This window comes from Clarias gariepinus, chromosome 14, assembly GCF_024256425.1.
Source record: "Clarias gariepinus isolate MV-2021 ecotype Netherlands chromosome 14, CGAR_prim_01v2, whole genome shotgun sequence".
NCBI classification, from domain to species: Eukaryota; Metazoa; Chordata; class Actinopteri; order Siluriformes; family Clariidae; genus Clarias; species Clarias gariepinus.
In genome coordinates, this window is record NC_071113.1 from 19,803,448 (window position 1) to 19,818,315 (window position 14,868).

The 14,868-nt window shown below is 44.8% G+C and overlaps 13 non-coding genes across 13 annotated transcripts; all 13 read left to right on the forward strand.

Annotated features, from left to right (window-relative positions):
• The first annotated feature begins 25 nt into the window (after positions 1-25).
• trnar-ucu (transfer RNA arginine (anticodon UCU)) lies at positions 26-112 on the forward strand. The gene is given in 2 exon segments: positions 26-62; positions 77-112. It is a non-coding gene; the product is annotated as a tRNA-Arg (tRNA).
• Positions 113-1,126: 1,014 nt separating this feature from the next.
• On the forward strand, positions 1,127-1,200 carry trnat-agu (transfer RNA threonine (anticodon AGU)). Its single transcript has one exon. It is a non-coding gene; the product is annotated as a tRNA-Thr (tRNA).
• Positions 1,201-1,835: 635 nt separating this feature from the next.
• Positions 1,836-1,922, forward strand: trnar-ucu (transfer RNA arginine (anticodon UCU)). The gene is given in 2 exon segments: positions 1,836-1,872; positions 1,887-1,922. It is a non-coding gene; the product is annotated as a tRNA-Arg (tRNA).
• A 1,018-nt stretch (positions 1,923-2,940) lies between these two features.
• trnat-agu (transfer RNA threonine (anticodon AGU)) lies at positions 2,941-3,014 on the forward strand. The gene has a single exon. It is a non-coding gene; the product is annotated as a tRNA-Thr (tRNA).
• A 635-nt stretch (positions 3,015-3,649) lies between these two features.
• On the forward strand, positions 3,650-3,736 carry trnar-ucu (transfer RNA arginine (anticodon UCU)). Its single transcript is given in 2 exon segments — positions 3,650-3,686; positions 3,701-3,736. It is a non-coding gene; the product is annotated as a tRNA-Arg (tRNA).
• A 1,002-nt stretch (positions 3,737-4,738) lies between these two features.
• Positions 4,739-4,812, forward strand: trnat-agu (transfer RNA threonine (anticodon AGU)). The gene has a single exon. It is a non-coding gene; the product is annotated as a tRNA-Thr (tRNA).
• Positions 4,813-5,447: 635 nt separating this feature from the next.
• trnar-ucu (transfer RNA arginine (anticodon UCU)) lies at positions 5,448-5,534 on the forward strand. The gene is given in 2 exon segments: positions 5,448-5,484; positions 5,499-5,534. It is a non-coding gene; the product is annotated as a tRNA-Arg (tRNA).
• A 1,012-nt stretch (positions 5,535-6,546) lies between these two features.
• On the forward strand, positions 6,547-6,620 carry trnat-agu (transfer RNA threonine (anticodon AGU)). Its single transcript has one exon. It is a non-coding gene; the product is annotated as a tRNA-Thr (tRNA).
• Positions 6,621-7,255: 635 nt separating this feature from the next.
• trnar-ucu (transfer RNA arginine (anticodon UCU)) lies at positions 7,256-7,342 on the forward strand. Its single transcript is given in 2 exon segments — positions 7,256-7,292; positions 7,307-7,342. It is a non-coding gene; the product is annotated as a tRNA-Arg (tRNA).
• Positions 7,343-8,350: 1,008 nt separating this feature from the next.
• trnat-agu (transfer RNA threonine (anticodon AGU)) lies at positions 8,351-8,424 on the forward strand. Its single transcript has one exon. It is a non-coding gene; the product is annotated as a tRNA-Thr (tRNA).
• A 2,429-nt stretch (positions 8,425-10,853) lies between these two features.
• Positions 10,854-10,940, forward strand: trnar-ucu (transfer RNA arginine (anticodon UCU)). Its single transcript is given in 2 exon segments — positions 10,854-10,890; positions 10,905-10,940. It is a non-coding gene; the product is annotated as a tRNA-Arg (tRNA).
• A 1,012-nt stretch (positions 10,941-11,952) lies between these two features.
• Positions 11,953-12,026, forward strand: trnat-agu (transfer RNA threonine (anticodon AGU)). The gene has a single exon. It is a non-coding gene; the product is annotated as a tRNA-Thr (tRNA).
• Positions 12,027-12,661: 635 nt separating this feature from the next.
• On the forward strand, positions 12,662-12,748 carry trnar-ucu (transfer RNA arginine (anticodon UCU)). Its single transcript is given in 2 exon segments — positions 12,662-12,698; positions 12,713-12,748. It is a non-coding gene; the product is annotated as a tRNA-Arg (tRNA).
• The last annotated feature ends 2,120 nt before the right edge of the window (positions 12,749-14,868 follow it).

The window sequence follows — 14,868 nt, forward strand, 5'->3', positions numbered from 1 at the left end:
AACACCCCAGACAGCTCCCTCGGTTGGCTCTGTGGCGCAATGGATAGCGCATTGGACTTCTAGGCTCGGGTGAGCTATTCAAAGGTTGCGGGTTCGAGTCCCGTCAGAGTCGAATGCTTGTCACCTTCTTTTCATCCACACACCACATATAAGATGAAATCCGTGGTCAAGAATCACACTTTCCTTTCCGATGGAGGAAATCTTGGCCTTGCGAGCAATGTTATCTCTTGTCCAGGAGACTCTCTGTTAAAAGTGCTGGGTCTTGCCCGAGGTGCCAGCCAGGCCTTTGGCACTGTGGCTTCGCTGGTGAAAGTGCCTGCCTTGTAAACAGCAGATCCTAGGTTCAATTCCCAGCAGTGCCTGTTGTGAGTTTCTTCTCTTGGTATGCCAGATGAGGTGTGGGTCCAACTCCATAAGGAACTCAAGGCTTAAGTGCCTGTGTTAACAGCTTGTGGGCTTAGGTCATGGCAGGGTGTGTTGCTTTCAGGCAGGATTTCTGCTCAGTTGTCAAGTGGTTTCCACAGGTAGACACTTGTCCATGGAGCTCAAGCAAGATAGCTCTATCCCTGCTACGAAAGTGAATAAACCGTGACGTTTTCATTTGCAAGAATTTAAACATATTCTGAGTAGCCTTGGACCAATTGCCGTCAACAGATGTTTGCTTCCACACAAGTGTGACTTTTCTGCTTTACTGACTCACTTTTGGTCAAATGTAAATGAGGACAATGGCTGTCAATGAACAAGTACATAGATTACTTAAAAAAAGAACAACTATGTCAACAACTAAGTCAAGCACTTAATCCAATGTTTGACTCGCACGCCTTTCATATGTGTATGCATGGTTCAAGTCAAACTGGGACTAAGTGTTCCTTTTAATTTTTTAAGCAGTGTTTATATATATATATATATATATATATATATATATATATATATATATATATAAAACACCATGACTGGCAGATATGGTGTGCTCTGTGGAGCATGGTATAGCACTGTGGGACTTCATTTAAACTCCTATTGAGCTGCACGCCAGTGGAGACAACCTTAGCCCGAGAGTCAAGTTCCTGTCCCGCAGCTTATCCGGTACGAGTTTGAGGTTTTAAGTGTGGGGCCAGCAGTGTCCCGTGGCGCTGTGGCTCAGTTGGTTAAAGCGCCTGTCTAGTAAACAGGAGATCCTGGGTTCGAATCCCAGCAGTGCCTCTCGCTTTGACTTAAGGTCACACAATCCGCAAGCTTTCTGATTAACCTAGATTAGAGTCCCACCTTGTGTATCCTTAGTGCTGTCAACATTTCAATCTTCTCTTGCGCTCCATTGATTTTTGAAATACAACTTGACTTGTGGTTGTGATTATTCACGTGTTGGGGAATAATCACAACCTGTACTGATGTCTCAGATTTGTAGGACCTTACACCACAAAATGTGCAATGCACGGGGAGGAGGAGATACCTTATTTAATATGTTATCTAGAGCTTACTCTAATGTGTATATGAATAGGTCTTCATGCTCCTGTGTAATCTGAGCAGTGCCTAGTGCAACAATCACCTGGTGGTGCGAGAGCTATCCCTTTTCTGCCTTTTTTACAGCCAGAGATGAATAACCTTCCAAACCAGACAGGGCTAGACAGGGTGGCAAATTCCATGGTGAAATCAAGGCATTCTGTCCACGCTGTTGACAGCTTGTGGGTTCAGCTCCTGCCATAGTTGTTTGCATTTAGTGGAATTTGATTGTTGGCAACAGAAAAGCATCTGCCTCATGAACTTGACCATGCAAGTTCTACGCCTTCCATGAGTCTTGGGCAGCCTGAAATGAAACACCCCAGACAGCTCCCTCGGTTGGCTCTGTGGCGCAATGGATAGCGCATTGGACTTCTAGGCTCGGGTGAGCTATTCAAAGGTTGCGGGTTCGAGTCCCGTCAGAGTCGAATGCTTGTCACCTTCTTTTCATCCACACACCACATATAAGATGAAATCCGTGGTCAAGAATCACACTTTCCTTTCCGATGGAGGAAATCTTGGCCTTGCGAGCAATGTTATCTCTTGTCCAGGAGACTCTCTGTTAAAAGTGCTGGGTCTTGCCCGAGGTGCCAGCCAGGCCTTTGGCACTGTGGCTTCGCTGGTGAAAGTGCCTGCCTTGTAAACAGCAGATCCTAGGTTCAATTCCCAGCAGTGCCTGTTGTGAGTTTCTTCTCTTGGTATGCCAGATGAGGTGTGGGTCCAACTCCATAAGGAACTCAAGGCTTAAGTGCCTGTGTTAACAGCTTGTGGGCTTAGGTCATGGCAGGGTGTGTTGCTTTCAGGCAGGATTTCTGCTCAGTTGTCAAGTGGTTTCCACAGGTAGACACTTGTCCATGGAGCTCAAGCAAGATAGCTCTATCCCTGCTACGAAAGTGAATAAACCGTGACGTTTTCATTTGCAAGAATTTAAACATATTCTGAGTAGCCTTGGACCAATTGCCGTCAACAGATGTTTGCTTCCACACAAGTGTGACTTTTCTGCTTTACTGACTCACTTTTGGTCAAATGTAAATGAGGACAATGGCTGTCAATGAACAAGTACATAGATTACTTAAAAAAAGAACAACTATGTCAACAACTAAGTCAAGCACTTAATCCAATGTTTGACTCGCACGCCTTTCATATGTGTATGCATGGTTCAAGTCAAACTGGGACTAAGTGTTCCTTTTAATTTTTTAAGCAGTGTTTATATATATATATATATATATATATATATATATATATATATATATATATATATAAAACACCATGACTGGCAGATATGGTGTGCTCTGTGGAGCATGGTATAGCACTGTGGGACTTCATTTAAACTCCTATTGAGCTGCACGCCAGTGGAGACAACCTTAGCCCGAGAGTCAAGTTCCTGTCCCGCAGCTTATCCGGTACGAGTTTGAGGTTTTAAGTGTGGGGCCAGCAGTGTCCCGTGGCGCTGTGGCTCAGTTGGTTAAAGCGCCTGTCTAGTAAACAGGAGATCCTGGGTTCGAATCCCAGCAGTGCCTCTCGCTTTGACTTAAGGTCACACAATCCGCAAGCTTTCTGATTAACCTAGATTAGAGTCCCACCTTGTGTATCCTTAGTGCTGTCAACATTTCAATCTTCTCTTGCGCTCCATTGATTTTTGAAATACAACTTGACTTGTGGTTGTGATTATTCACGTGTTGGGGAATAATCACAACCTGTACTGATGTCTCAGATTTGTAGGACCTTACACCACAAAATGTGCAATGCACGGGGAGGAGGAGATACCTTATTTAATATGTTATCTAGAGCTTACTCTAATGTGTATATGAATAGGTCTTCATGCTCCTGTGTAATCTGAGCAGTGCCTAGTGCAACAATCACCTGGTGGTGCGAGAGCTATCCCTTTTCTGCCTTTTTTACAGCCAGAGATGAATAACCTTCCAAACCAGACAGGGCTAGACAGGGTGGCAAATTCCATGGTGAAATCAAGGCATTCTGTCCACGCTGTTGACAGCTTGTGGGTTCAGCTCCTGCCATAGTTGTTTGCATTTAGTGGAATTTGATTGTTGGCAACAGAAAAGCATCTGCCTCATGAACTTGACCATGCAAGTTCTACGCCTTCCATGAGTCTTGGGCAGCCTGAAATGAAACACCCCAGACAGCTCCCTCGGTTGGCTCTGTGGCGCAATGGATAGCGCATTGGACTTCTAGGCTCGGGTGAGCTATTCAAAGGTTGCGGGTTCGAGTCCCGTCAGAGTCGAATGCTTGTCACCTTCTTTTCATCCACACACCACATATAAGATGAAATCCGTGGTCAAGAATCACACTTTCCTTTCCGATGGAGGAAATCTTGGCCTTGCGAGCAATGTTATCTCTTGTCCAGGAGACTCTCTGTTAAAAGTGCTGGGTCTTGCCCGAGGTGCCAGCCAGGCCTTTGGCACTGTGGCTTCGCTGGTGAAAGTGCCTGCCTTGTAAACAGCAGATCCTAGGTTCAATTCCCAGCAGTGCCTGTTGTGAGTTTCTTCTCTTGGTATGCCAGATGAGGTGTGGGTCCAACTCCATAAGGAACTCAAGGCTTAAGTGCCTGTGTTAACAGCTTGTGGGCTTAGGTCATGGCAGGGTGTGTTGCTTTCAGGCAGGATTTCTGCTCAGTTGTCAAGTGGTTTCCACAGGTAGACACTTGTCCATGGAGCTCAAGCAAGATAGCTCTATCCCTGCTACGAAAGTGAATAAACCGTGACGTTTTCATTTGCAAGAATTTAAACATATTCTGAGTAGCCTTGGACCAATTGCCGTCAACAGATGTTTGCTTCCACACAAGTGTGACTTTTCTGCTTTACTGACTCACTTTTGGTCAAATGTAAATGAGGACAATGGCTGTCAATGAACAAGTACATAGATTACTTAAAAAAAGAACAACTATGTCAACAACTAAGTCAAGCACTTAATCCAATGTTTGACTCGCACGCCTTTCATATGTGTATGCATGGTTCAAGTCAAACTGGGACTAAGTGTTCCTTTTAATTTTTTAAGCAGTGTTTATATATATATATATATATATATATATATATATATATAAAACACCATGACTGGCAGATATGGTGTGCTCTGTGGAGCATGGTATAGCACTGTGGGACTTCATTTAAACTCCTATTGAGCTGCACGCCAGTGGAGACAACCTTAGCCCGAGAGTCAAGTTCCTGTCCCGCAGCTTATCAGGTACGAGTTTGAGGTTTTAAGTGTGGGGCCAGCAGTGTCCTGTGGCGCTGTGGCTTAGTTGGTTAAAGCGCCTGTCTAGTAAACAGGAGATCCTGGGTTCGAATCCCAGCAGTGCCTCTCGCTGTGACTTAAGGTCACACAATCTGCAAGCTTTCTGATTAACCTAGATTAGAGTCCCACCTTGTGTATCCTTAGTGCTGTCAACATTTCAATCTTGTCTTGTGCTCCATTGATTTTTGAAATACAACTTGACTTGTGGTTGTGATTATTCACGTGTTGGGGAATAATCACAACCTGTACTGATGTCTCAGATTTGTAGGACCTTACACCACAAAATGTGCAATGCACGGGGAGGAGGAGATACCTTATTTAATATGTTATCTAGAGCTTACTCTAATGTGTATATGAATAGGTCTTCATGCTCCTGTGTAATCTGAGCAGTGCCTAGTGCAACAATCACCTGGTGGTGCGAGAGCTATCCCTTTTCTGCCTTTTTTACAGCCAGAGATGAATAACCTTCCAAACCAGACAGGGCTAGACAGGGTGGCAAATTCCATGGTGAAATCAAGGCATTCTGTCCACGCTGTTGACAGCTTGTGGGTTCAGCTCCTGCCATAGTTGTTTGCATTTAGTGGAATTTGATTGTTGGCAACAGAAAAGCATCTGCCTCATGAACTTGACCATGCAAGTTCTACGCCTTCCATGAGTCTTGGGCAGCCTGAAATGAAACACCCCAGACAGCTCCCTCGGTTGGCTCTGTGGCGCAATGGATAGCGCATTGGACTTCTAGGCTCGGGTGAGCTATTCAAAGGTTGCGGGTTCGAGTCCCGTCAGAGTCGAATGCTTGTCACCTTCTTTTCATCCACACACCACATATAAGATGAAATCCGTGGTCAAGAATCACACTTTCCTTTCCGATGGAGGAAATCTTGGCCTTGCGAGCAATGTTATCTCTTGTCCAGGAGACTCTCTGTTAAAAGTGCTGGGTCTTGCCCGAGGTGCCAGCCAGGCCTTTGGCACTGTGGCTTCGCTGGTGAAAGTGCCTGCCTTGTAAACAGCAGATCCTAGGTTCAATTCCCAGCAGTGCCTGTTGTGAGTTTCTTCTCTTGGTATGCCAGATGAGGTGTGGGTCCAACTCCATAAGGAACTCAAGGCTTAAGTGCCTGTGTTAACAGCTTGTGGGCTTAGGTCATGGCAGGGTGTGTTGCTTTCAGGCAGGATTTCTGCTCAGTTGTCAAGTGGTTTCCACAGGTAGACACTTGTCCATGGAGCTCAAGCAAGATAGCTCTATCCCTGCTACGAAAGTAAATAAACCGTGACGTTTTCATTTGCAAGAATTTAAACATATTCTGAGTAGCCTTGGACCAATTGCCGTCAACAGATGTTTGCTTCCACACAAGTGTGACTTTTCTGCTTTACTGACTCACTTTTGGTCAAATGTAAATGAGGACAATGGCTGTCAATGAACAAGTACATAGATTACTTAAAAAAAGAACAACTATGTCAACAACTAAGTCAAGCACTTAATCCAATGTTTGACTCGCACGCCTTTCATATGTGTATGCATGGTTCAAGTCAAACTGGGACTAAGTGTTCCTTTTAATTTTTTAAGCAGTGTTTATATATATATATATATATATATATATATATATATATATATATATATAAAACACCATGACTGGCAGATATGGTGTGCTCTGTGAAGCATGGTATAGCACTGTGGGACTTCATTTAAACTCCTATTGAGCTGCACGCCAGTGGAGACAACCTTAGCCCGAGAGTCAAGTTCCTGTCCCGCAGCTTATCCGGTACGAGTTTGAGGTTTTAAGTGTGGGGCCAGCAGTGTCCCGTGGCGCTGTGGCTCAGTTGGTTAAAGCGCCTGTCTAGTAAACAGGAGATCCTGGGTTCGAATCCCAGCAGTGCCTCTCGCTTTGACTTAAGGTCACACAATCCGCAAGCTTTCTGATTAACCTAGATTAGAGTCCCACCTTGTGTATCCTTAGTGCTGTCAACATTTCAATCTTGTCTTGCGCTCCATTGATTTTTGAAATACAACTTGACTTGTGGTTGTGATTATTCACGTGTTGGGGAATAATCACAACCTGTACTGATGTCTCAGATTTGTAGGACCTTACACCACAAAATGTGCAATGCACGGGGAGGAGGAGATACCTTATTTAATATGTTATCTAGAGCTTACTCTAATGTGTATATGAATAGGTCTTCATGCTCCTGTGTAATCTGAGCAGTGCCTAGTGCAACAATCACCTGGTGGTGCGAGAGCTATCCCTTTTCTGCCTTTTTTACAGCCAGAGATGAATAACCTTCCAAACCAGACAGGGCTAGACAGGGTGGCAAATTCCATGGTGAAATCAAGGCATTCTGTCCACGCTGTTGACAGCTTGTGGGTTCAGCTCCTGCCATAGTTGTTTGCATTTAGTGGAATTTGATTGTTGGCAACAGAAAAGCATCTGCCTCATGAACTTGACCATGCAAGTTCTACGCCTTCCATGAGTCTTGGGCAGCCTGAAATGAAACACCCCAGACAGCTCCCTCGGTTGGCTCTGTGGCGCAATGGATAGCGCATTGGACTTCTAGGCTCGGGTGAGCTATTCAAAGGTTGCGGGTTCGAGTCCCGTCAGAGTCGAATGCTTGTCACCTTCTTTTCATCCACACACCACATATAAGATGAAATCCGTGGTCAAGAATCACACTTTCCTTTCCGATGGAGGAAATCTTGGCCTTGCGAGCAATGTTATGTCTTGTCCAGGAGACTCTCTGTTAAAAGTGCTGGGTCTTGCCCGAGGTGCCAGCCAGGCCTTTGGCACTGTGGCTTCGCTGGTGAAAGTGCCTGCCTTGTAAACAGCAGATCCTAGGTTCAATTCCCAGCAGTGCCTGTTGTGAGTTTCTTCTCTTGGTATGCCAGATGAGGTGTGGGTCCAACTCCATAAGGAACTCAAGGCTTAAGTGCCTGTGTTAACAGCTTGTGGGCTTAGGTCATGGCAGGGTGTGTTGCTCACAGGCAGGATTTCTGCTCAGTTGTCAAGTGGTTTCCACAGGTAGACACTTGTCCATGGAGCTCAAGCAAGATAGCTCTATCCCTGCTACGAAAGTGAATAAACCGTGACGTTTTCATTTGCAAGAATTTAAACATATTATGAGTAGCCTTGGACCAATGGCCGTCAACAGATGTTTGCTTCCACACAAGTGTGACTTTTCTGCTTTACTGACTCACTTTTGGTCAAATGTAAATGAGGACAATGGCTGTCAATGAACAAGTACATAGATTACTTAAAAAAAGAACAACTATGTCAACAACTAAGTCAAGCACTTAATCCAATGTTTGACTCGCACGCCTCTCATATGTGTATGCATGGTTCAAGTCAAACTGGGACTAAGTGTTCCTTTTAATTTTTTAAGCAGTGTTTATATACATATATATATATATATATATATATATATATATATATAAAACACCATGACTGGCAGATATGGTGTGCTCTGTGGAGCATGGTATAGCACTGTGGGACTTCATTTAAACTCCTATTGAGCTGCACGCCAGTGGAGACAACCTTAGCCCGAGAGTCAAGTTCCTGTCCCGCAGCTTATCAGGTACGAGTTTGAGGTTTTAAGTGTGGGGCCAGCGTTGTCCCGTGGCGCTGTGGCTCAGTTGGTTAAAGCGCCTGTCTAGTAAACAGGAGATCCTGGGTTCAAATCCCAGCAGTGCCTCTCGCTGTGACTTAAGGTCACACAATCTGAAAGCTTTCTGATTAACCTAGATTAGAGTCCCACCTTGTGTATCCTTAGTGCTGTCAACATTTCAATCTTGTCTTGCGCTCCATTGATTTTTGAAATACAACTTGACTTGTGGTTGTGATTATTCACGTGTTGGGGAATAATCACAACCTGTACTGATGTCTCAGATTTGTAGGACCTTACACCACAAAATGTGCAATGCACGGGGAGGAGGAGATACCTTATTTAATATGTTATCTAGAGCTTACTCTAATGTGTATATGAATAGGTCTTCATGCTCCTGTGTAATCTGAGCAGTGCCTAGTGCAACAATCACCTGGTGGTGCGAGAGCTATCCCTTTTCTGCCTTTTTTACAGCCAGAGATGAATAACCTTCCAAACCAGACAGGGCTAGACAGGGTGGCAAATTCCATGGTGAAATCAAGGCATTCTGTCCACGCTGTTGACAGCTTGTGGGTTCAGCTCCTGCCATAGTTGTTTGCATTTAGTGGAATTTGATTGTTGGCAACAGAAAAGCATCTGCCTCATGAACTTGACCATGCAAGTTCTACGCCTTCCATGAGTCTTGGGCAGCCTGAAATGAAACACCCCAGACAGCTCCCTCGGTTGGCTCTGTGGCGCAATGGATAGCGCATTGGCCTTCTAGGCTCAGGTGAGCTATTCAAAGGTTGCGGGTTCGAGTCCCGCCAGAGTCGAATGCTTGTCACCTTCTTTTCATCCACACACCACATATAAGATGAAATCCGTGGTCAAGAATCACACTTTCCTTTCCGATGGAGGAAATCTTGGCCTTGCGAGCAGTGTTATGTCTTGTCCAGGAGACTCTCTGTTAAAAGTGCTGGGTCTTGCCCGAGGTGCCAGCCAGGCCTTTGGCACTGTGGCTTCGCTGGTGAAAGTGCCTGCCTTGTAAACAGCAGATCCTAGGTTCAATTCCCAGCAGTGCCTGTTATGAGTTTCTTCTCTTGGTATGCCAGATGAGGTGTGGGTCCAACTCCATAAGGAACTCAAGGCTTAAGTGCCTGTGTTAACAGCTTGTGGGCTTAGGTCATGGCAGGGTGTGTTGCTTTCAGGCAGGATTTCTGCTCAGTTGTCAAGTGGTTTCCACAGGTAGACACTTGTCCATGGAGCTCAAGCAAGATAGCTCTATCCCTGCTACGAAAGTGAATAAACCGTGACGTTTTCATTTGCAAGAATTTAAACATATTCTGAGTAGCCTTGGACCAATTGCCGTCAACAGATGTTTGCTTCCACACAAGTGTGACTTTTCTGCTTTACTGACTCACTTTTGGTCAAATGTAAATGAGGACAATGGCTGTCAATGAACAAGTACATAGATTACTTAAAAAACGAACAACTATGTCAACAACTAAGTCAAGCACTTAATCCAATGTTTGACTCGCACGCCTCTCATATGTGTATGCATGGTTCAAGTCAAACTGGGACTAAGTGTTCCTTTTAATTTTTTAAGCAGTGTTTATATATATATATATATATATATATATATATATATAACACCATGACTGGCAGATATGGTGTGCTCTGTGGAGCATGGTATAGCACTGTGGGACTTCATTTAAACTCCTATTGAGCTGCACGCCAGTGGAGACAACCTTAGCCCGAGAGTCAAGTTCCTGTCCCGCAGCTTATCCGGTACGAGTTTGAGGTTTTAAGTGTGGGGCCACCAGTGTCCCGTGGCGCTGTGGCTCAGTTGGTTAAAGCGCCTGTCTAGTAAACAAGAGATCCTGGGTTCGAATCCCAGCAGTGCCTCTCGCTTTGACTTAAGGTCACACAATCCGCAAGCTTTCTGATTAACCTAGATTAGAGTCCCACCTTGTGTATCCTTAGTGCTGTCAACATTTCAATCTTGTCTTGCGCTCCATTGATTTTTGAAATACAACTTGACTTGTGGTTGTGATTATTCACGTGTTGGGGAATAATCACAACCTGTACTGATGTCTCAGATTTGTAGGACCTTACACCACAAAATGTGCAATGCACGGGGAGGAGGAGATACCTTATTTAATATGTTATCTAGAGCTTACTCTAATGTGTATATGAATAGGTCTTCATGCTCCTGTGTAATCTGAGCAGTGCCTAGTGCAACAATCACCTGGTGGTGCGAGAGCTATCCCTTTTCTGCCTTTTTTACAGCCAGAGATGAATAACCTTCCAAACCAGACAGGGCTAGACAGGGTGGCAAATTCCATGGTGAAATCAAGGCATTCTGTCCACGCTGTTGACAGCTTGTGGGTTCAGCTCCTGCCATAGTTGTTTGCATTTAGTGGAATTTGATTGTTGGCAACAGAAAAGCATCTGCCTCATGAACTTGACCATGCAAGTTCTACGCCTTCCATGAGTCTTGGGCAGCCTGAAATGAAACACCCCAGACAGCTCCCTCGGTTGGCTCTGTGGCGCAATGGATAGCGCATTGGACTTCTAGGCTCGGGTGAGCTATTCAAAGGTTGCGGGTTCGAGTCCCGCCAGAGTCGAATGCTTGTCACCTTCTTTTCATCCACACACCACATATAAGATGAAATCCGTGGTCAAGAATCACACTTTTCTTTCCGATGGAGGAAATCTTGGCCTTGCGAGTAATGTTATGTCTTGTCCAGGAGACTCTCTGTTAAAAGTGCTGGGTCTTGCCCGAGGTGCCAGCCAGGCCTTTGGCACTGTGGCTTCGCTGGTGAAAGTGCCTGCCTTGTAAACAGCAGATCCTAGGTTCAATTCCCAGCAGTGCCTGTTGTGAGTTTCTTCTCTTGGTATGCCAGATGAGGTGTGGGTCCAACTCCATAAGGAACTCAAGGCTTAAGTGCCTGTGTTAACAGCTTGTGGGCTTAGGTCATGGCAGGGTGTGTTGCTTTCAGGCAGGATTTCTGCTCAGTTGTCAAGTGGTTTCCACAGGTAGACACTTGTCCATGGAGCTCAAGCAAGATAGCTCTATCCCTGCTACGAAAGTGAATAAACCGTGACGTTTTCATTTGCAAGAATTTAAACATATTCTGAGTAGCCTTGGACCAATTGCCGTCAACAGATGTTTGCTTCCACACAAGTGTGACTTTTCTGCTTTACTGACTCACTTTTGGTCAAATGTAAATGAGGACAATGGCTGTCAATGAACAAGTACATAGATTACTTAAAAAAAGAACAACTATGTCAACAACTAAGTCAAGCACTTAATCCAATGTTTGACTTGCACGCCTCTCATATGTGTATGCATGGTTCAAGTCAAACTGGGACTAAGTGTTCCTTTTAATTTTTTAAACAGTGTTTATATATATATATATATATATATATATATATATATATATATATATATAAAACACCATGACTGGCAGATATGGTGTGCTCTGTGAAGCATGGTATAGCACTGTGGGACTTCATTTAAACTCCTATTGAGCTGCACGCCAGTGGAGACAACCTTAGCCCGAGAGTCAAGTTCCTGTCCCGCAGCTTATCAGGTACGAGTTTGAGGTTTTAAGTGTGGGGCCAGCAGTGTCCCGTGGCGCTGTGGCTCAGTTGGTTAAAGCGCCTGTCTAGTAAACAGGAGATCCTGGGTTCGAATCCCAGCAGTGCCTCTCGCTTTGACTTAAGGTCACACAATCCGCAAGCTTTCTGATTAACCTAGATTAGAGTCCCACCTTGTGTATCCTTAGTGCTGTCAACATTTCAATCTTGTCTTGCGCTCCATTGATTTTTGAAATACAACTTGACTTGTGGTTGTGATTATTCACGTGTTGGGGAATAATCACAACCTGTACTGATGTCTCAGATTTGTAGGACCTTACACCACAAAATGTGCAATGCACGGGGAGGAGGAGATACCTTATTTAATATGTTATCTAGAGCTTACTCTAATGTGTATATGAATAGGTCTTCATGCTCCTGTGTAATCTGAGCAGTGCCTAGTGCAACAATCACCTGGTGGTGCGAGAGCTATCCCTTTTCTGCCTTTTTTACAGCCAGAGATGAATAACCTTCCAAACCAGACAGGGCTAGACAGGGTGGCAAATTCCATGGTGAAATCAAGGCATTCTGTCCACGCTGTTGACAGCTTGTGGGTTCAGCTCCTGCCATAGTTGTTTGCATTTAGTGGAATTTGATTGTTGGCAACAGAAAAGCATCTGCCTCATGAACTTGACCATGCAAGTTCTACGCCTTCCATGAGTCTTGGGCAGCCTGAAATGAAACACCCCAGACAGCTCCCTCGGTTGGCTCTGTGGCGCAATGGATAGCGCATTGGACTTCTAGGCTCGGGTGAGCTATTCAAAGGTTGCGGGTTCGAGTCCCGTCAGAGTCGAATGCTTGTCACCTTCTTTTCATCCACACACCACATATAAGATGAAATCCGTGGTCAAGAATCACACTTTCCTTTCCGATGGAGGAAATCTTGGCCTTGCGAGCAGTGTTATGTCTTGTCCAGGAGACTCTCTGTTAAAAGTGCTGGGTCTTGCCCGAGGTGCCAGCCAGGCCTTTGGCACTGTGGCTTCGCTGGTGAAAGTGCCTGCCTTGTAAACAGCAGATCCTAGGTTCAATTCCCAGCAGTGCCTGTTGTGAGTTTCTTCTCTTGGTATGCCAGATGAGGTGTGGGTCCAACTCCATAAGGAACTCAAGGCTTAAGTGCCTGTGTTAACAGCTTGTGTGCTTAGGTCATGGCAGGGTGTGTTGCTTTCAGGCAGGATTTCTGCTCAGTTGTCAAGTGGTTTCCACAGGTAGACACTTGTCCATGGAGCTCAAGCAAGATAGCTCTATCCCTGCTACGAAAGTGAATAAACCGTGACGTTTTCATTTGCAAGAATTTAAACATATTCTGAGTAGCCTTGGACCAATTGCCGTCAACAGATGTTTGCTTCCACACAAGTGTGACTTTTCTGCTTTACTGACTCACTTTTGGTCAAATGTAAATGAGGACAATGGCTGTCAATGAACAAGTACATAGATTACTTAAAAAAAGAACAACTATGTCAACAACTAAGTCAAGCACTTAATCCAATGTTTGACTCGCACGCCTTTCATATGTGTATGCATGGTTCAAGTCAAACTGGGACTAAGTGTTCCTTTTAATTTTTTAAGCAGTGTTTATATATATATATATATATATATATATATATATATATATATATATATATATGTAACACCATGACTGGCAGATATGGTGTGCTCTGTGGAGCATGGTATAGCACTGTGGGACTTCATTTAAACTCCTATCGAGCTGCACGCCAGTGGAGACAACCTTAGCCCGAGAGTCAAGTTCCTGTCCCGCAGCTTATCAGGTACGAGTTTGAGGTTTTAAGTGTGGGGCCAAGTTTGTCCCGTGGCGCTGTGGCTTAGTTGGTTAAAGCGCCTGTCTAGTAAACAGGAGATCCTGGGTTTGAATCCCAGCAGTGCCTCTCGCTGTGACTTAAGGTCACACAATCTGCAAGCTTTCTGATTAACCTAGATTAGAGTCCCACCTTGTGTATCCTTACTGCTGTCAACATTTCAATCTTGTCTTGCGCTCCATTGATTTTTGAAATACAACTTGACTTGTGGTTGTGATTATTCACGTGTTGGGGAATAATCACAACCTGTACTGATGTCTCAGATTTGTAGGACCTTACACCACAAAATGTGCAATGCACGGGGAGGAGGAGATACCTTATTTAATATGTTATCTAGAGCTTACTCTAATGTGTATATGAATAGGTCTTCATGCTCCTGTGTAATCTGAGCAGTGCCTAGTGCAACAATCACCTGGTGGTGCGAGAGCTATCCCTTTTCTGCCTTTTTTACAGCCAGAGATGAATAACCTTCCAAACCAGACAGGGCTAGACAGGGTGGCAAATTCCATGGTGAAATCAAGGCATTCTGTCCACGCTGTTGACAGCTTGTGGGTTCAGCTCCTGCCATAGTTGTTTGCATTTAGTGGAATTTGATTGTTGGCAACAGAAAAGCATCTGCCTCATGAACTTGACCATGCAAGTTCTACGCCTTCCATGAGTCTTGGGCAGCCTGAAATGAAACACCCCAGACAGCTCCCTCGGTTGGCTCTGTGGCGCAATGGATAGCGCATTGGACTTCTAGGCTCGGGTGAGCTATTCAAAGGTTGCGGGTTCGAGTCCTGCCAGAGTCGAATGCTTGTCACCTTCTTTTCATCCACACACCACATATAAGATGAAATCCGTGGTCAAGAATCACACTTTCCTTTCCGATGGAGGAAATCTTGGCCTTGCGAGCAATGTTATCTCTTGTCCAGGAGACTCTCTGTTAAAAGTGCTGGGTCTTGCCCGAGTTGCCAGTCAGGCCTTTGGCACTGTGGCTTCCCTGGTGAAAGTGCCTGCCTTGTAAACAGCAGATCCTAGGTTCAATTCCCAGCAGTGCCTGTTGTGAGTTTCTTCTCTTGGTATGCCAGATGAGGTGTGGGTCCAACTCCATAAGGAA